Genomic DNA, 20,656 nt, shown 5'->3' with positions numbered 1-20,656 from the left:
TGGGGAGACTTGTGGCAGGCAGACCCACCAGCAGGTTTTTGCAATACTCCAGGTGTGAGGTGCTGAGGTTTTGCCCAGGGTGGTTACAGTGTCAGAGGAGAGAATGCAGGCTATGCAAGAGGAATTATGAAGGTAAAATCAACAGATTTTGGCAATTGATTGGATATGGGGAATAAAAGAGAGTGAAGAGTTGAAAATTACAACTAATTTGGAAGTCTGAATGACTGGTAGGATGGCAATGCCTTGCACAATAGTAGGAAAATACAGAATGAGACAGGGTTGTGACAGATGAAGATAACAAGAGTAGCTTTGGTTTTGTTGCACTAAAGATATCTAGGGGACATCCATTTTAGATGATGAAAAGGCAGTTGGAGATGTGAATCTACAGGTTCAGAGAAACGTTAAGTTTCAGTAAAGAGACTTGAGAATCATCAGCATCAAAAATGTTCATTTTTACAAGGGGAGCTAATGAGATCATTAAATTAAGTATTATAGAGGGAGAAGGGAAAAGGACCCAGGACAGAGTCCTAGGGACACCCACTTTTAGCAGGCACAACCTGGACAACCATCCAATAGAAGAGACTTATTAGAAGCAGGCAGAAATGGGGCACCAGGCTAAGACACTCAACATTTGCAAGGCCTATTATGCGTTAGCCATTTTGTTAAGTGATTTTATAAATATTACCTCATTTGATTCTCCCAACAATCCTGTGAGGTAGATGTTTTTATTATTACCATTTTAGAGCTGAAAAAAGTAAGTTTAAGTGACTTGTATAGAATCACACAGTTTGTAAGTGTCAGAGTCTTATTTTGAACTCAGGTCTTCCAGACCCTAGACACTAGAGCCAGTGTTTTGTCCTCAGAAAAAAGCAGATGCCTCCCCATCAAGATGCTTCAGAGCAGGGTTATCATGGGAAATTTGAGACAAGACACTCTCAAGACAAAGAGGATGGTGGAGAGCATGAAAAACTATGGTGAGGTAAAAAATAATGAGGATTGAGAAAAGCAGAGGCATCAACTATAGATGGTCTTCTCAATAGTTTAGATCCAAAGAGAAGAAATGTGGAACAATCATCAGTGGAAATGGATAGAGAAAGTGAGAGATTTTTGAGAATGAGGGAGATATAAACATGAACAGGCATTTAAAAAATTATGTTACACAAATATGCCCGTCACAGTAGTGTTCATAGTTCTCAAGTACCTCTTCTTGTGTACTCACAATTCTAGTTTAGAGTGGGTTCTTTCCTTCCAAGGCTTCCTTGGGACAGTCACTATTATTATTTTTTCTGGAATCTTCCCAATCTAATAAATCAAGCCAACATACCATCACAGAAACAGTCACAGAAGAGCTAGGTAAAGCTATTCTCTTGACCCCAAAGGGCACCAACACTCCTTTGATGTCCCATTCAGAAGGCCCTCCACCACCTGGGGTTTAGCACTCTTGCTACCTAGACATCAAAGGAAATTTCTTCTGACTACTTTCTTCTGTTCTAATTTTTTGGTTAACAATTAATGATAGGGGTGGCTAGGTAGCGCAGTGAATAGAGCACCCACCCTGGAGTCAGGAGGACCTGAGTTCAAATCTGACCTCAGGCATTTTACACACTTACTAGCCATGTGACGTTGGGCAAGTCACTTAACCCCAATTGGCCTCCAAAAAGCAAAAAAAATAATAATAATAAATAATGATAACAAAAATAGTATAGGATCATGGGTACAGAATTTCACATGTAAATATGTACATACTACGCACATCACATGCAGACTTGTATGTGAGCATATTATATGCATATATACAACAGAGTTTCCAAGCTACATATATATATATATATATATATATATATTTCTCATTCAGTTGTCACTGCAACCCTGTGAGCTAAGAACTAAAATTATTATCAACATACCCTTGTCACAGAAGACATCAAGTGAATTGCCTCGATTAACATACCTTGTAAGTTTCACAGACTTCTTGCTAAAATCAGTTACTGAATGGAGGCATCTACCCAAAGCATGTGAAAACCTAAAATCCATACTACACTGAATAGTAATCAATAAATCCAATGAGAAGTTAAGGTGACTTTGTCCTTCCCAGAAAAGCAGAAAAAGGCAATTCAGCAGCCTTCAAGCAATGAGAAATAGATAGACAGACAGATAGCTAGATACATAGATACATAGAGACAGATACAGATACCTGCATCTCCCTACATCATCATCATCATCATCTCTCTCTCTTCTTTCTCTGTCTCTCTGTCTCACTCTGTCTTTTTCTGTCTCTCTATCTCTCTCTCTCTGTCTGTCTCTCTCCCCCCTCTCTGTGTCTGTCTGTCTGTCTCTCATCTATCTACACACACACAAACCCAGACACATTTTTCATGAGTTGCTCATGTTTTGTTTTTATTTTTTTTTGCTTCTCTCAACATTATCATTTGCAAACACCTTAATCATCATAACTTTCTAAATAATAATGTGTCTCTTGAAGAAGAATTTTTCTCTGACCCCCTTCAGCGCCCCAGAGCTCTAGAATTCCTCTCAAGTCCTCAGGCAAGCATGTAGTATCTCCTCAGCAATCCTTGTGCACACCTAGCAGCAGTCAAAACACTCCAGGCTTGAACAGAGTTATTTCGGTTGTAATATCTTTCAAACAATGGTATGATGGGAAACACGTACTACACAAGAGCATCTGATGCAGCATTTTCATCTACTGAATAAAAAGTGTTTCCTTTTTTTTCTTAAACAAAAATGTGTTTACAAATTGATCTTGTCAATAAGAACTTAAAAATAAGTCATGGAAAATAATACATAGAGACTCTCATAAACTCAGTCACATACAGCCATAGACTACTGGCAGTGTTTCCTGGAAATAATGTCCCTTGTAACTTGGGATATTTAGTCATTATGAACTTGACAAACATCATAAAACATGAACACTTCCATAGAAGAACAGAAAAAGAGGATTGTATATAAAGCCATGAATTTCTTTTATGTAAAACTTCTTTAAAATTCAGCTCCTTATTTCGAACACTGTCCAGATTGTCTACATCTTCCTCTGAAATCATTAGGTTTTTTTCATCTGTTTACTTTTATAAGTGTTTAATTGACAATTTTCTCTTCCCTTCCCTTCCGTTCCCTTCTTTTTTTAATTTATTTTTTTCGTATATCACTACCCTCCCTTTTCCCCTCCAACAAAGAAAGCCCTCCTGTGTTACAAATAAATAGCATCAAGTGAAACCAGTCTATGCATTGCCCATTTCTTGAAATGCCTCATTCCATAACCTGAGTCCATCATGTGTCTGGAAGGAGGTGGGGCCAATGTGTTAGCATTGATCCTTTTGTAGTAAGAGCTGACATTGATCAGAGTTTTTAAGTTCTTCAAGTGATTATATTAATTGTTCTCCTTGTTCTGTTTACTTCATTCTCAAAAGCTTTTTTCATAATCAACCAAAAAAATAAAGCGAGACCATGAAGAGGGGAGTATATGAAGAGAGGGCACACTCCTAGTCTACTTTTTGCCCCTGAACGAATCTATTTTCAATTCAGAGTCTGGAATGAGCCAGAAGAGGGTGTGGGCCCAGGCACTGGGGCATGAGCTCCTTTCTGAAGTGTGAAGCCAGGGCCTGAGGCATTTGGAAGGGGCTGGGAGCAGGCAGCCTTGCCATTCCAGAGTCTTAGGAGGGAATGTTTGATGAGGCCTACCCTTGTTAGGCATGGTCAGGGATGAATTAGGAGGCTAAGTCATTGCCAGGCTGGCCAGACCTCCTCAAACTCTCAGCAGTTGCTGATTGCGATGGTAAAGGAGGAAGGTCTGGAAACACAATTTTGTTTAGTGCCGACCCTGAAAATTACCCCCACTGTTAGATGTGGAGTCTATATAAGCTTGGACTATTTCCAGTCTAGGTTTGGGATTTTTATACCAATATGACTGCAAGCATGGCTACATCTCCCATGAGACAGTGCAGCGGGAGCAAGACAAAAGGCTTGGGACACACGGCCATCTCTTCATTGATTCTCCCTTATCTATTATTGGTAGAGTGAGTTTCTTCATCCAGAAGCTTCTCTTCTAGTACTACTTTCCATTTCCTCTGCATGCAGCTAGTATGCACATCTCAATTTTCATGTTGTCTCCCCCATCAGACTGTAAGCTTCTTGAGAGCAGGGATGGTTGTGTCTTACCTTGTATCTGCATTGCAAAGTACAGCGTCTGATATATTGTAAGCGCAATAATTTCTGGCTGACTGACATGTTTGCTCCCATAGACACTATTTCAATTCAACTGAATCCAACAAGTATTTATTAATTATGTGCCAGGCAGTGTGTTTAATAACAGAGATGCAAAGGCAAACATCGGGTACACCATGCCTTTGATGAATTTATATTTCTACAGCATGGGAAACATCATGAAAACATGAATCCAAATCTCTGTATCTCTACCTATGTGTAATGGTCTCTGCTTCTCTCTTTAGTCTCTTTGTCTGTCTTTTTGTCTCTGCTTCTTTCTTTCTCTCTCTGTCTCTCTCTGTCTCTGTCTCTCTCTGTCTCTCTGTCTCTCTCTATGTCTCTCTCTCTGTCTCTGTCTCTCTCTCTCTCTGTCTCTGTCTCTCTCTGTCTCTCTGTCTCTCTCCCTGTCTCTTTCTCTTGCTCTCTCTCTATCTCTGTCTCACTTTGTCTTGCTCACCCCTTTGGTACAGGGAACTCCCCAAAAAGAAAAATTCCCTCTACCAACAGAGGTTGAGATTCCAAAGAGGTTTAAACAGTAGATGGTGTCTCAGAGGTGAGATTTTAAGTTTGATTTTCCTGGTTCCATGGCCAGCTTTCTATTTAGGATACAACACTGCTTCTCCTAGATAGCAGACAAGGGAAAAATAAAGACACAAATAGATAAATTGTCTATGTACTTGGAGCTTGGCTTATGTATCAACAGGCTTGGCTTTGAGAGGGCTGTGATTCTTGTGCAAAAGTATAATCATCCCAAATAGAACTCACTGAGTTTGGTATCCAGGTGCAAATTTGGAAATTGAATTAGATTCACTGAATGGCTCACAAATCTTCTGAATGAGCCTGGGCCAAGTTTTGGGGAAACCTGGAGAGCCTGACCCTTCAGGGTGGGAATGACAAGCAACTTGGTGATTGTTTGCTGTGTCACCACCTGAAAATCTAGCGCAGTCCAGCAATTTGGAGCTTGCTTTTAGCTCTTCAGGTTGAGACTGCTTTCTGGAGCTTGTCCAAATTGTTACTTCAAAAACACAAAAATGATAAAAAGAAAACATTGTCCCTAGATACAAGGTTTTCCTTAGGTGTTCCAGCATGGATACAGATGGGTAAATGCATGGTAACTTGGTCACCTTGAGAACTCAGCCAAAGGTTTCTTTTCAGCTCTTTGGAACCAGATGCCCCTCCCAGGATGAGCTCATCATGTGTAAACTCATCTCCATAATGATAAGTCAAGCTTTGATTGCTGCCACCACCCTCAGTGCCCTCTCTAGTCTCTTTGGAGGGCTGGAGTCCAGAGTCCCAACCTCCCCCTGATGTTTTCTTGTGTGGATCTCCGACACTGGACTTTTGGACTCGCAACATTTTGCATCTGCTGCTCTCCCTGGTTTCTCCAACACCAAACAAGATGCCCCGCTTCCCACTTTCCTCCCTCCTTTTGTGGGTTGTCCCCCCTTTTAGACTTGCAGGCTCCTTGAGGTCAGGAGTTTTTTCCTTTCTACTAATTGCATTTGCAGCACTAGCAGTAGCCTGGCACGTAGTAGCCGAGCGCGGATTGGATTCTCTCTTTCTCTGTTTCTTTTGGAGGGAAGGCTAGAACACTTGTCCTTGCTGGAGCTTCTCTCGGGCCTGATTCCACTACTAGCTTTGTGGACCTCCTCTTCCAACCAAGATAAATTCACCTCTCTCTAGGCAGCCCGGCCCTTTGCTCATCCTGACATGGTACCCAGATGGTCATTATCTTATTGCCTGAATGAAGCCAAATAGAAAACTTACACAGTCAACTCTAGCTAAGAACTCCTAGATTAAATTGGAGTTAAGAGATGGAAAGTTTTTTTCATGAGACAACTGTGAGGTCAGCATTCCATCCATTTGTAGTGGCAACCACACTGACATAGCCAGGATGGCTGCTAGCACAGGTTCTTAGATATGTTTCCCTAAGAAAGATTCCTGTTTAAAGGGTCAACAATCTTTTTGTCAGGTTATTTTTTTTTTGGCGAGGGGGAGGGCAGAGTAATTGGAGTCAAGTGACTGGACCAAGGTCACACAGCTAGTAAGTACTAAGTGTCTGAGGCCAGATTTGAACCCAGGTCCTCCTGACTCCAGGGCCGCCGATGCTCTATTCACTGCACCTCACAACTGCCCCAACAATATTTTTTAAATTATATTCATTAGCTCAGGGGAAAAGTTAGCACTCTTAATTTCAGAGAAAATACAAGTAGAGAAATAAAGACCAATAGACAGGGCTCTGACTACCTTAATCAACTATAAATTTCACATACATGCCTGGATCAAGACAGCCTTCACATCTGAGCAGTCAGGAAGCTCTGAACACATGGCCACACTCCAAATCTCGATCAGGGAATCACAAGATCCTTCTCATAAATGAGCCCCCAAAGTGAAATACCAACTCAGAGTATATATAGTTCTCAGAGCCAGAAGGCATCAGAACCCTCCTGACTCAGTGACTAATTAGAGATTAACAAAAAGTGTGAAAGCCTTCTTACAAGCAAGGCTCCCCTAAGCAAGTTTCCTTTAATGGGCTCCACTATGAGATCTATTAATGGCAGGGAAGATCTTATATTCCACTAATATTACATCATGGAAAAGAAAAAAACAAAAACAACAATTTACATGCTGAAAAAGTGTTTCATTTAATGTAAGGGGAAACACATACACATAGAGACACATACGTAAACCTAAGTATACTATATATATATATATATATGTATGCATGCATGTATGTATGTATATATGTATATATACACACAATTTCCTCTCCTTCAGATTTAGCCTTGAACAGAGTAAATATATAATCAATGGATGTTCAATAGAATTGAATTCCAATTTGGCTCACTGACCACTTCTACTTGTCACCCAGACTGGACTCTTGTCATAAATCCACCATTAGCATTTAGAAAGAAACAAAATGATTTCCCAACTAGTTGATTATTTGGTGAATGAGAGTGAGGAGTGGTGCCCATATTTCCAACTTGGCTGACTGGGAAGATGTTGGTATCTTTCCTTGATATTAACTGGGAAATTAAGAAGAGGATTGAGTTTGGTGGGAAAAAATAATGAGTTATATTTTATACTGGTTTAAGCTTGACATATTTATATGAATGTTATAAAAAACAAAAGATGTCAATGCATATAAAAACAAAAAATAATAAATGTAAAATCTCTTGTGTAGGTTCAAAAATAAACTTCATGAGTTGAAAATAGAGGAATTGTGGCTAGAATCCAGTTCATCTGGATTTTGTGTGTGTGTGTGTGTATGTGTGTATGTGTGTGTGTAGACTACATATTCAACATAAATCAATAATATATGCCAGTTGAAAAATGCTGATTCAATCTCTAAGTATAATTGGAGGAAAAATAAAGAGGGGATGTTTTACTACTCAAAACTGTTTTGAATTATTCATGATCAGGCTTCTTCAATTTTAACATTTAAGCCCCACCTTTCCACTCCACACCCCATATAGTTCAGCCCATGTGCCAACACTCTTTTGATTGGCCAATTATTTTAGTCACGTTCAATTCTGTGGAAGCGCATTTGTGATTTTCTTGGCGAAGATACTGGAGTGGTTTGCCAATTCTTTCTCCAGCTCATTGTACAGATGAGGAAACTGAGGCAAACAGAGTTAAGTGAGATCCAGGTTCACACAGCTAGAAAATGTCTGCAGATAGATTTGAACTCAGGAAGATGAGTCTTCCTGACTCAAAGACCAACACACTATACACTATAGCACCACCTACATGCTTGTGCCAATATGTATATATTTCTTCTAAAAAACTTCGGGGGGGGGAGTACAGTTGGAATTAGCATCCAATTGTCCAACAACAGTCATTTAGGTGGGAATTAGATCAATATTTTACCTAAATTTTCTGATAATTGAAGATTTATCAATTTCATGACTCAAGTCTCTAGAAAAGAATAGGAAATGCCATTTCTGTGGATATATTTCCACTTTCTCTTATAACATTCCAGAAACTCAAGGCTCATAAATGATGAAATTTCAATTGTCAGAAAATTTAGGTAAAGCATTGATGTAATTCTCGCCTGAATCACTCTTGTTGGACAATTGGATGCTTATTCCAACAGCAGATTTTTACAGTTTTTAGTAGAAAAAAAATTTAATAGAATGAGTTAAAAATCAATATTTTAAAATTACATTCAGTAAGTGCTGTTTCCTAATTTTCTTTCTTTCAATAATTACATGAATGGAAACAGCTCCTGTCTGAAACTACCCCTATCTGCACAGCGTCTACATCTGATAAATGTTCACGTTAGTTATTATTTAGTCTAAACTTGTTTTTTCTTACTCCCCCCAAATACTAGCTAATTACTCTCTTTGGCCTTTGCAGTCTGGGAGTTTCATTTCTAATAAGATTTTTTTCTTTAAATTTTGCCCAAATTTCAAATAATGATTTGCTAGGGCACAGAAACTCCTTTAAAAAAAGAAGTCTGCTGCCTTGTCTCATTAACTGACTCACACTTTGAGTATTCTGACTCGTCTGTTTCAAGGCAATATGAAGTTATAGGTCTCAGTAGTACAGGAATTTTTAAAGCCAATTTACTACTGGTTTTGAATGATAACCAAAAAAGTGAGAGTGCCAACTTATTTGCTCTAAGAAATAATATAAAGTTTTGGGCTTGTACTCAGCTATTATTATTATTTTTAACAACCGCTTTCTCTTGGCAAACTCAGACAAGATTATTCTGGAAAGCACTTCAGCCTCTGACAATGCTCCCGCTCTGACAATGCTCCCACAGTTAGAGTCTAAGCAATGAATCAGTTGCCCCCGGTTTGGGATTTTCATCCATTCTGGCTATATATGTGTTCAATCTTTCATAATATTGGTTTTTCATGCCAGCATTCCCATTTCTTGGTGAAGTGTTGCTCATGGTCCTTGTTAAGTACTTCCTGAGTCACTAAAGCAATAGGTTGGCCTTGTTAATCAGATACATCTTATTTCTGGTGCTGGCTACATTATATATATATATATACCTGACCCCTTTTATACTCTGCTTTTTTCTTCTTTCTTTTAATATCTACATTTAGCCTTCTCCCTTCTATTCAACCTGAGATGGCCTGGCCTTCATATGAGCTTCTGTTAGCAATTCTGGTGCCCAATAAAATGTAATTCTAAAATGAATTTAAAGTGCAGCTGGGTTTGCTGGATCTAGGGACTGGTCTTCAATTGAATTTATCATTTTGGGGGAACCTCATTATTTCAACTCTCAATGGAAAATTGCTTAAGGTCAAACACAATTCAGCAGGATTTGTTGCAGGAAAGTCTGGTCTGCTGAATGTTGGGTGGCCACATCTTAATTATCACCACTGGGCAGAGGGCCTGTTTTCAGGATGAATACCTATGTCATTCTCATATTTTTCACCTTATTTCTTCCCAAAGGAAATGCTTTGAACTTTACAGAAATTATCCTCAGCCCCTTGAGAGTAGGGACTGTGTTTTGTTTTCTTTGTAACTCCAGCATTTATATAGGACCTAACACATAGTAGGTGCTTAAGAAATACTTACTGAATCTTCCAGCAAAGAAGAAAACCCAGTTTTCTATGAGTTTTATTCTGCTTCATTATAAGGCCAACAACAATGCCTATTTTTCTTTTGGTTCAGGATTTATTCATGGAATCCAAGCTAGGAGAGAGCAGACAGGTCATCTGGTCTGATCTCACCTATTAGAGGAAAAAATTGAGGTGCAGAGGGATTGTGACTTACTTACATCACATAGCTAACAAGTAGAAGGGTTAGGATTAGAACTCATATCCTGGGCCGACAAACCCAGCATTCTCTGGGTTAGATTGAATGCATTGCCCTCAATTCAATTCATTTTTATAAAATCGACTTAAGTGACTGCTATGAACCAGATCTTGGGTATAATGTGGAATGGGTGGGATCATATGAAGAATGACTCTATAAAACCTTAAATACATAACTCACGCCTTTCAGAAATATTTATATTTCCTCACAGCAGTAAAATGTTGGCATATGAAAAGCTAACTGAAAAATCATTGCCAATATAAAAAACCAGCCAAGTTTTCATGTAAAGGGGGAAAAACAATAAAGTGCAGAAAAAGGGTTCAGCTTACATTCTGCACTGAGTAATTCTGATAAGTAATTGTGAGGCACTTCCAGGCTGTCTTTGTCCTTGAGGTATCCAGTCATTTTTACGGGTGTAATCTGAAACGGCTTGCCCTGGCTTAGGGACCCAGTAGGCTTCTCATCAAATCCAGAAATCTCAGCAGGCCTGCAGGACATTCCCATGGTGAAAATTACCTAAAGAAAATAAATCAGATACTCCAAGCAAGGAGCCACCAGAGGTCATACACTCTTTGTCCTTGGCTCTGGACTGGATTCCACTCAAAAGGTCATGAGGGAAAAGGATAAAAAAGGGGGGGGGGGCGGGAGTTGCCCACCGATCAAGTGGTTTATTGTAGATGACAGCATACTCTTTTAAATGTAACTAAGTCTCTAATGTATGTCCTTTCTTTAAAAACAAGATCATCTTGTTCAGAATAGTCTTTTTTGAATATTGTAAAATGAGAGTAAGTGTGAGAAATTCACACGGACATATTCTCTCAAAGCAACCGTGTTTTTTATTCTGGATGTAAATTACTTAAACATCTCTCAAACTCTCATCATATCCCAAGTATAAACAAACATTAAACTGCACCTGCATGTGCACACACAACTCCCCTCAATCAAAACACACACACACACACACTCAGTGCACATAAAAGCACAAATCCTGAAACTTTCTAGTAATTTACATTTGGAAATTTTGCTGGATGTAGGGCTCAAATTCTTCTCAATGATGACATCATTTCATTCTTACTTCCTCTGGGGGCATTTCACAAATTTATTTCTGCTTTTTGGGGCAGGGGGAAGATGAAGGCAACATAATGCCTTGTAGCTTGTTTTTGAACTAAATTTGGAGGTTGTAGAAAAGCAGAGGGGTTTGAGGAGCTAAAAGGCAGGACATACAATGCTTAATCCTTCCAGAATTCATGACAGTTCTCCCCCAACCCTCCCAATGCCAAAGACCAGGCAGGCGGGCAATCTCTTGTGAAACAAAGTGGGGAGCTTGTTGTTCACGTGGTGCATGTGTAGGAGGGGCAAGAGGAAAAAGTTCCCCTCACATACCTCAATGCCTCAGCATAGTATGGAACAATCCTGGCTTAGAGACCTTACAAAAGGCTAGTGTACCAGACCACCAGTCCCCTAAGTCATACTAAGTTAAAAAAAAAGTGTCCCCATGCTGGGTGGTGTTTTGTGTCTGACCAATCTGAAAAGCAGTCTAGGAAGATGGTCAGTGGAAGGCTGGTCGCCAATTGGTGATTTTTTTAAAATTGCTGTTCTTTCAATGAAAATTATTAATGACCTTCTACTATCAAAGATTCTTAACTAATATATTTATACACACATATATTCATATGTGTTTATATATGTATACATATATATATATGCATGTGTATGTGTATATGCATATGTATATATTTGCATATGTATATGGTGAGTTTAACCAGGCTTAAGAACTCCAATACTAAGTAAGGGATGGAAAAGTTACCTTTGGTATTGTTAGAAGGATTAACCAAACCTGAAGATTATTTCTGCTACGAAGTAGTCATATTGTACAATCATACTTCTCAGACTAGAAGAGACTCCAGTGACCCTACAGTCCCACCATCTCACTTTCAAGGAAGGGAACTGAAGTCCAAGAAAGGTAAGTTACTTGCCTATTGACATAAGACGGTCATTATCAAAGGTACAATTCAAACCCAGTTCTTTCCATTTCGCTGCCTCTTCATTTTCCTTCTAATTTTATGATCTGTGACCCTGTAAGAAAGACAAGATGGGCATTAAAAGAAGAAAAATACTATTAGTCTCTGAATGAAATTTGCATGATGCTTTCAAGTTTACAAAGTACTTGTCATATGCAATATCAATTGAGACTCACAAGAGACCTGTGCGGTAGGTATGACAGAAAGTATGCCGCCCATTTTACAGGTCAGAAAACGGAGACTCAAGTTGATAATTCTTTATGGTGACACAATTAGTGTCAGAAGTGAGATTTGAATGTAGTTCTTCCTGACTAGCCACTATGTACACTACTTTCTGATGTTAACAATAAAATATAAATACAAAGGAGATGGAAGTTGGAAAGACAAGTATAAGAAATAAATTCACTGTTTTAAGAACAAAGTGTGTGGGGTTTTAGGACAGAAGAGGATGAGAGGAAATTAAGGAGAATGAAGAAATGAGATGGCAATAGTAAGAAGAATATTTATTTTCCATGTATAGGTCAAAGAGCAGCCAAAATACTCCAACTCTGATCAGACAATAAAGAGAGATACAAGAAAGAAAAAAAGAAGGAAGAAAAATATAAAGGGTTTCACATTTCCTTTGGCAGTAAAATGCTTCAGAATTACATCTGTTTTTCCTTTCCCCTCAACTTCTTAAGCTGCTGGATTTGAAATTCCAAGCTTCCACTAAATTCTATACTGTCTTGGCAATCTTGCCTAAAAAAACCAGAAAACAGAGCTCTCATTGTCATATCTTGTCCATATGTGTCTATTGGTATACATGTTGTGTTCCCAATTAGAATGTAAGCTTCATGAGGGCAAAGGTTTTTTTTTTTTACTTCGTATCTCCAGAGTGAGCTTATCAGTTGATGGATAAATTGAAATAGAATCAGTTTATCCTCTTTTCATACATACAGTGAAAATTTGCTATTTTTTCATATTTTATTTTTAAATGGTGGAATAAAGCAATCATTTTCATGACACAAGATAATAAAGTGCGTCCTTGGGATTTCACAATGTGGACAGTATTAGTTATTGCTTCTTTCTGAGCCACAGTCGTAGGCTGAAAAGTTTGACCTTCAAAGGAGTAGAAAGGAAGGATGATGTGCCAAATGAAAGAAAACTGACCCTTCTCCAAGAAGCATGGAGGCCCAGGCTGGTTATTTTCTGCAAGTGTCTGTATTTCCACCTGGGAGTGTCAGGTGATAAATCTGGCATTTAGAACTAAGACTTTGAAAGAAGGGGAAGGTGGTAAGAGTGTTAGTTACCCTGGGGCCCTGCTTTGTGGAGTACAATATGCTGAAATAGTAAGCCCTCTGGACCTGCTCTGATCTTGTTATCTCCAGGCCTCTAGAGAGGATGTCTGGCTGCAGTTCTTACTGAATGCAGGGCTTAGGAGGGATGAGGAATGAAAGCAGTGCTGTCATGGGGCAGGGGGGGGGGGGGGGGGGGAAGACTGCAAAAAAATCCTCCTAGAATAATAAGCTATGTGCTGAATAGCTGCTTCTTCAGCAACCTTGGGGTCCTAGGTTCACAGGTGGAAGACACTTAAAGTTCATGTAATCCAATCCCTTCCCTTTAGATGTGGAGAAACTGATTTCCAAAGAGAAGTGATTTGTCCAGAATGACACAGATCTAGTCTGTGAGGGACTTCAAAGCTGTCCAACTTTCTCACTTTAGAAATGAGCAAACTGAGGCCCAGGAAAGTTATGTGAATTTGCCCAAGGTCACTCAGTCACCCAAATGTCAGAGGCAGGATTTGAACCCAGCTTCTCTAGTTATGGACAGCTAGGTGGCCCAGTGGATAGAGTGCTGGGCCTGGAGTATAAAAGGCTCTCTTCCTGAATTCAAATCCAGCCTTAGGCACTTACTAGCAGTGTGACCCTGGGAAAGTCACTTCACCTTGTTTTCCTCAGTTACCTTATCTATAAAATGAGCTAGAGAAGGAAATGGCAAACCACTCTAGTATCTTTGGCACGAAAACCTGCAACCGGGTCACAAAGGGTTAGAACCAACTGAAATGACTTGATAACAATCATCTCTGGTTCTCACCCTTTTATTCCTTCCAGGGTATTATGCTGCCTCTAGATAGATACCTGTGTCGTATTTGTAAAAGTTTTTTTTATTGATTTCTAAAACTATATCACCTTAATTTCCTCCATTACCATCCCTTTATTTTTCCCACTTAACCATTTGATATAACAAATGCTATTTTTAGTGATAAAAAAGATAATAAAAAGAAGAGGAAATAAGTCAGCATAATTAGGACAATGAAAAAAGTCTGAAATATACACAATTTTCATCTGTTTTATTTTAAGTAAAATTTAAATCAATAGCTAAAAATGTGACATATGCAAATTACAATATTGGGCACATAGTAGGCATTTTGTCAATATGAACATGACTTGGGAGATTTGAATAAACACGCATGTGTGATGTCCAGCAACAATACATCAAAATAATACATCAAAACTTGTCAGATGTGGGTAAAATAAAGGCATTATCACCATTTAACTGACAGAAAAAAATTATTTGTCTCAGAGAATTCAAATAATTTGTCTTTGTTCCCACAGCTGGGATATGAACACAGACCTTAGGACTCATATGCCACTGTCTTACTTTTTTACAATTTAAAGACACATTAGTTGGTATTTATTAAATGTGAGAATATACACAGCATTGGCTTTTCAAACCTGCTGTCTCCAAAGACTAACTTCAAATGTTTTAAGATCTGGTTAAATGTTGCCTGTTTAAATCAACATACTGGAAAATTCCAAGGCAAGCTTCCCTTTCCAAGGCCTTAAGTCCTGCTTCCTTCCTGCCCCCCCCCCCCAGCCACCCTAACTGCCATTTTAGAACTCAGCATCCTTCAGGATCCAAATCTAACTCCCAAGAGTCTCCCCTCTTCCATGGGGAGCAGAAAGTACTGAAGCCTTTGGCCTCCTTCACCTCTTTACCTTCAGCTCTGGAGGGCCTCTCTGTAACTATTCCTTGCCCCGTTTGGATAAGGGGGCATGACGGTTACCACATTTCAAAGTTTAATGGCGCTCTGGAGTTTCCTAGCAATTTACACCTCCAAGGGCACTGCACACTTGTAAATCTTGGAGCTTACAAGTGTCCTTTTTCCCCCTGGGAGCCACTAATCTCCCAGGAAGGGAGGGAAAAAGGGGAGGGAAGTAGAACAAAACTTAGGGATTTACAAGTCTGTCATTCTGTTTGTGGGTGTAAATTGCTAAGAAGCCCCAGAGTACCTTTAAATGTTTAAAGGCAAGGGGCTAGATGTTTTTTCCCCACTTGCGACCTAATTAGATTGGGAGGCAGAAGTTGGGAGCAAAGAGATGACTGGCTTGAGCCCAAGACTTGAGATCTACTGCAAAAGAGTTAAAGCCAACGTTTTGATCAATCCCTTCTGGAGAAGTTATTGAACTTAATATGGAGGAAAATGCTCAATTATGGTCACTGGAAATCAACAAATGCCATGGATAGTACTGAGAAGCCTAATCCGTGAGTGTCGCTGTCATAGGTAGTGGGGAAGGTGCAAAATTTAAACAAGACCAAGTCTAGTAGGGAAGTGACAAATGTTTTAGTATATCTATAGTGGCAATAAAGTGACCTAGGAGATAAAGCATTGGACTTGCTGCCAGACCACTTTGAAATGGAATCCTTCTCAAATCTGTACTGGCTGTGTGATCTGAACAAGTAATTTAACATTTCTTAGCCTCAGTTTCCTCATTTGTAAAATGGGGATAATAAAAGTGCCTGCTCACAGGGCTGTTACAAGATAATATAAGTAATGGTCTTTTGAAACTTTAAACCCATACAAATATTAGCTAAAGCAATAGTTATCTAAAGAATGATGTGCAAGGGAACTGGCCAACGAGAGTCTAGCCCTTAAGAGAATTACAGCATAATGTTAAATTTTTGTTGCTGTTATTATTGATATAGAACAGAAGAGAATAAAAAATGTTATATATATATATATATATACATATATATAACTGCAAATAATTAGGAAATGCAAATTAAGCCAACTCTCACATTGGCTTGCAATAGTACTATAACAGAAAATAATATTAATAATTATATACAATATAGTAAAATACAATATGACAATTTTATATTATATTATACTGTATAGTATAATATAATATAACATAATGTATCATAGCATAACATATATATCATGACATGTCATATCATATAATATTTGTTATATTTCTTATTAATTATATTAATATATTATTTTTGGAGTTACTATTATTACTTTCATGGTTAATGAATTAGAAAAGGTTAGAACAAAGAACTATGTGCATACTGAAGGGTTATTGAAGTGGGCATAACTGGGATCACTGCCTGAGTATAAGCAGAGAAGCTGTAAGACTTGGAAGTCACTCCTCACTCCCCTCTCCCCTGGCATATCCTCTGCTGGTAAACAAGTTGCCTCCCTCCCCTTTGGGTCTGTGATTGACTTTGCCCTTGAGAAGGATGACCGGCAATCAATTCTTCAAATTCAGATGCCAAAAGAATCATTCTAGGCTTTGCTTTCCATATAATTGGGATAGGGGAAACTTCTCAGAACTCTTGGTGGAACAAGAAAACTTAGAGTCTGTCCCTCCTATCTGAGGTGGGCACACAAAATAAGTCAATATAGAGACTAGAAATCAGCAGTGGTTATGTGGGTGAACCTAGAGCACTTTTGGAAGAGCAAGACACAAAAAGAGCTGCTGTGGGGCCCAGATTGGAGAAGACAGCAATGACTTGCCACTGCTCTGAGAATTCCCAGTCCTGGAGAGACCAATGGGAGACAGGACATTCTCCCAGTCCTTGTTTTCCTTTATCTCTATCTATCTGTCTGTCTGTCTATCTATCTATCTATCTATCTATCTATCTATCTATCTATCTATCTATCTATCTATCTATCTCTATCTAAATATCAAACTAGCCCTTTTCTAATATTTTTTTTCATTATGTTTCAGGCAGTAATGGTGGAAGGTTAGAGAATCTCGGGGGAGTCTGAATTGATAACATTTGCAGTTGATAACCTTTTATTTAATACTTAACTAGAATGTGTCTTCATGAGTTTTATGAAATTGTGATTACTCATTGCATTGATTAGATTTTTTAAGTTTTTCAAAGATGTTTGTCTTTACAATGATCTTGTTATCCCATAAATTGTTCTCCGGGTTTAACTAAAGTTTCTCTGAAATCATCCCTTTCATTATTTCTTACAACACAGGAATATTATATTACACACACACACACACACACACACACACACACACACACACACACACACATACCACTATTTTTTCCAGTCTCATTTCCCCAATTGATAGATGTCCTCTTTCAAGTCTTTGTGACTTCAAAAAAAATTACAAATGTTTTTGGACATATGGTTCTTTTTCTCTCTGTGTTACCTTTCAAGAATGCATGACGTGGATCAGTAAAATATTGAGACATAGTTCCAAATATCTTTTCAGAATGTCTGGACTAATTCACAGCATGCTTTGTCCTCCAACCCCAGTGCTTTCAACATTTGTTGTTTTCATTATTCTTAAACTGTACTAAGCCAACGCAAGAATTGCTTTAATTTGCATTTTCTAATTACTTGTAGTTTGAAATACACACATATACATATACATATATACACATATACATAAATAAACACATATACATATATTTAAATATGGTTATAGAAAGCTTATATTTCTTCCCTTGAGAACTGTCCATTTACATCATATGTCTATTTATCATTTGTGGATACAGTGGAGTGGGGAGATATTCAGCAGGGACACCAACCAGCAGTTTATTGTAATAGTTCAAGTGTGAGGCAAGCAATGTGGGCCAGGACAATAGTGGCAGCAGTATCAGAATAGAGAAGAGGGTTTATGTGAGAGATATTCTGGAGATAAAAGTGACAGATGAGAGAGAGAGACAGAGAGAAGAAGGAGGAGGAGGAGACGAAGAAGTGGCAGCAGCAGTAGCAGCTGCCTGAAGGACTGGGAGGATGGTGGTGTCCTAGACAGTAATAGACAAGTCAGAAAGATGGGCTATATGGGGGAAAAGATAATGAATTCTATTTTGGAAATAATTAGTTAAAGAGACATCTAGTTTGAGATGGCCAATTGATAGTTGGAGAGGTGAGACTGAATGTCAGTAGAAAGGGCTAAGTAAGTAAATTTGAGCATCTTCAGCATGGAGAAAACATTTGAATCCATGGGAGTTAATGAAATCTCCAAGTGAAACAGCAGTGAGAAGTGAGAAGAGAAGATACTCTATAAGACAATATACTCTTTTCTCTACCTTCATCCAAAAATGCATGTAGAGTACCAAAAGCAGCACATGGTAGAAGTGACTCAAAGCTAGGAAAATAATCCAGAGTTGCATGTCTTGTTACTTTGCACATGAGCTTTATTTGTCAACTAGAAGAGAATAGAGAAGAACATGATTTGTGTGATTGGGCTGCAGTGTATTTACAATAAGTAATTATACATGGAAAAAAAAACATTGTAAAATATTTCTTCAGAGATATGTGAGACTGGAAACAAAGGTTCTGGAGCCTTCCAGTACAGATTATATGAAGAGTTCAATGAAACCTCATTTACCAGACCAATGAAATGGAATGCCAAAAGAATTAGGATTGGAAATAAATAAAGAGAAATACAACTAAGCTACTCAATCTTGTTCAGTAATTTACTCAAAGCTTATCTGGTGAATCAATGGACAGGTGGGCAATGAGATAGGGAAAGAGCCTCAAAACTACAGATCGCTCAATATACACCTACATTTGGAGGCAACTAAAAACTAAAACTGTACCCACATAACCAGATTCCAAAACCCTCCAGGAGAGAAACCTCAGCTCATTATAACTGAAAGGAATAAGCCCAAAGTCATCAACCAGCTTTTGGAAGAGGGAGAAGTTGGGGGAACTTGATCCTTCCAGCATCTAGACACCAACAGTTGAGATGATTCAGTGCACAAAAGCACAGGGTGATTTGACATTACAGATTCTAAGAACTAAAACAACTTAGTACAACTCTATGTTGGGATTCACGAAAGGGGTAGGTTAACACCAACATCAATACTGTCAAGGGCCAGCAGGAAACAGAATGAGATCAGCAGAACTTAAGCAAAGGAGCCATTGAGAAATGGAACTGCAGCCTGCAGAACTACAGTCAGTATCAAAAGGAAACAAACTAAAAGCTTGTACATTGTCCTCTCATCATTACTATTATAGGAAACAAATTAAGGCTAGTGTATCATTCAAGGAGAATCAAACAAGATTCCAGAATTAGGTAGGAGGGCTTGGTGCCAGCTCCATGAATAGCTCCAGGTCACGGGAGAGTTGCTGAAAGAACCAATGCCTGACACAGGCAACCACCCCACCAAGAAGCACAGTAGGGAAGGTGGGACCAGAACTGAATCATCTGAGCCAAAGCAAATCTGAACAGCAGCAAGTGAGTCATAGCAGGAGCAAGATCGAATGCCAGTTTAGCAACTGTGATGAAAGACAGGTCCTAGACCAAACCACTCAATCAAAGAGTGGAAGAAGGAACAGACCTGGGCACTGACACAAAGACCTAATTCGGGATCTGAGATTGAAAACACAAATGAATAGAAAAGAAAAATAAACATAATGAAGAAATAATGTTGGCCAAAGGAAACCTAAGATAAAACCGGAGCACATGCATACACACATAACACACAATGTCATGAATGTATGCATGTATTTATATAAATGTATGCATGCATATACACAATGTAAAGTAGATACAATATAACGAATGTGTATATATATATGCATATATGTATGTGTGTATGCATGTACATAGATGTTTAGGCACATATATAAAACATATACATTATTATGAATGTAGGCATATGTGCTTAGTATATATGCATACACATTCTCTCTCTCTCTCTCTCTCTCTCTCTCTCTCTCTCTCTCTTGCCACTTCTTATTGACTGGTTTTCATCAGAATTTAGACTTTAAAGTGGACGCCCAGATACGTCCAGTTATGTTTTCATTACTCTCCTGACTATATTCTGTATCCTGACTTTCTGGTCTTTTTCTACTATGCTCCTTTTCTAGGTTATTTTTTTCTGCTCTGTGTTACCATCCCCCATTATAATGCAAGCTCCTTGAAGGCAGGGGTTACCTTTCTACCTTTATTTGCATTTTCAACACTTGGCACCATGCCTGGAATGCAGATGATAATGATAAGAGATAATATTTATATAGCACCTACAATGTACCAGGCAAGGTATATATAAAGTATTTTAAGATTATTATCTTATTTGATTCTCAGAACAACCCCTGGGAAATAGGTGCTATCATTATCCCCAATTTACAGGTGAAAAAACTGAGGCCAGCTGGGGATAGTGACTTGCACAGAGTCACATGGCTAATACTTGTTGTTTATTGACTTGACTTCAAACACTCACATACATACATGCACACACACACACACACGATAGAACTATTCAATAACAGAAATTTGCAGTTTCCAAGACATTATTCCTTCTTGTTCTTTCTACATTAAAATTTTTGTGATTTCTTATGATTATGTTTACAATAAAAAAAAAATAAAGTGGTCCAGCCATGTGCTATGGGCATACAGTAA

The sequence above is a fragment of the Petaurus breviceps genome, unplaced genomic scaffold (assembly GCF_028583685.1).
Source record: "Petaurus breviceps papuanus isolate PSGF00001 unplaced genomic scaffold, PetGlider_PUasm1.0 689, whole genome shotgun sequence".
Classification (NCBI taxonomy): Eukaryota; Metazoa; Chordata; class Mammalia; order Diprotodontia; family Petauridae; genus Petaurus; species Petaurus breviceps.
The sequence above is the reverse complement of the archived record's forward strand: the minus strand, read 5'-3'. Positions refer to the sequence as shown.